This window comes from Nannospalax galili, unplaced genomic scaffold, assembly GCF_000622305.1.
Source record: "Nannospalax galili isolate Female #2095 unplaced genomic scaffold, S.galili_v1.0 scaffold397, whole genome shotgun sequence".
Classification (NCBI taxonomy): domain Eukaryota; kingdom Metazoa; phylum Chordata; class Mammalia; order Rodentia; family Spalacidae; genus Nannospalax; species Nannospalax galili.
The window spans coordinates 4881324-4882875 of record NW_008341879.1 but is presented as its reverse complement, the minus strand read 5'-3'; the positions used below and the strand labels follow the sequence as shown (position 1 = coordinate 4882875).

At 39.0% G+C, this 1552-nt stretch overlaps 1 protein-coding gene across 1 annotated transcript in view; it reads left to right on the top strand.

Annotated features, from left to right (window-relative positions):
* Rab2a (RAB2A, member RAS oncogene family) overlaps positions 1-1552 on the top strand; it is a 90773-nt gene that overhangs the window by 29480 nt on the left and 59741 nt on the right. The window lies entirely within an intron of this gene.

Below are 1552 nucleotides of genomic sequence, written 5' to 3'. Positions count from 1 at the left end.
ACTTTTAAAAAAAATTTTATTTATTATTTTTATTTTATGTGTATGCGTGTATTACCCGCATGTAGGTAATTGTACCCTTGTCATGCAATGCCCGCAATGGTCAGAAGAGGCTGGGACTGAAGTTACAAACAGTTGTTAGCTGCCATGTGGGTGCTGGGATTTGAACCCAGGTCTTCTGCAAGAACAACCAGTATTCTTAACCTCTTTTTAAAATTTATTTTTTTTATTTTGTGTATATAAATATTTTGTCTGCATGTATGTGTCACATGCATGCAGTGCCTATAAAAGCTGAAAGAGGGCATCAGTTCCCCTGGAACTGAAGTCACAGGCAATTGTTAGCTGCCATGTGGGTGCTGGGAACCAAACCTGGGTCCTCTGCAGGAGCAACTGATTCTTTTTTGAGATAGAGTCATAATAGCCCAGAGTTGCCTGTTACTATGTAGCCCAGGCCAGCTTCTGCAAGAATAGCCAGTGTTCTTAACTACAGTGCCATCTCTCTAGCCCCATTCTTAGCCAGTTCTAATTCCAGTCAGTAGAAGACTGAGGCAGGAGGAATATTGCTGCAAATTCAAGGAGAGCCTGGGTTATATAACAAAACACTTGTTTCATAAAAGAAACAGGATAGGATAGGTTCATGCATTGAATTTTTATTTCCTACTCTTCTTCCATCATTTGCTTCCTTCTTTCCTTCAGGATTATAGTTTGTACAACACTTTACTACTTAGCAGTTGGCCTTGGTACTTTTCACACCCTTGATTTTGTTTTGTTTTTCACATTTTTCGAATGAGAGCTATTTGGCTTGTATTTGTGAAAATTTGGGTTATCAGCAATTTTTAAGATTCTTGAAATTATGAGAAGTCATTTTAGGACAAGGAAAATAAACTTAATTAGAATCTTAGAAATTACTCCAGTGTTTCTTGTGGAGAAGGTCTCTGTCTAAAAATCACTGAAGGACTAAGTAGTTAGATCTGTGGGTCCCAAGAAAGACCTGCAGACTCTTTGGCATGGGGCTTCAGGAACCTGCATTTTTAATGATCCTTGTTTGGAAGTGTTTGGTACTGATATGGTATGTAGGGACTCAGCTCTCACAATAGAATGTCCTACAGAGAAACCCATGGCTTAGTCCCTGAATAAAAGAGGACTGAGGTAGGAGGATTGCTTTAAGTACAAGGTCAGCCTGAGGTGTATAGTACTGGGGGCGGGGGGAGAATATATATATATATATGAGTGAATATGAATGAGTGCAGACTTAATGGTAGGAACTCCAGTAGCAGCACTGTTATGTGTAATGTATTACATATAGAGAGGTAATGAGATTTGCATAGAGAGGAGGAAGAGGATGTGCAAAGACCTGGCACATTCTGTGCGCAAAATGAAAGACAGTGGAAGGAGATAGATTTATTTACCACATTCAAATTTAGGTCTATCAGAGACAACAGCATTTAATTTTTTAAGACAACAACAACAAAAAAAAAAACCTAAAGTGATACCTGGCAGAGGAGATATCATGATCCAGAAGGGGATTTTCTCAGGGTGAGGCTTCATCCATTTC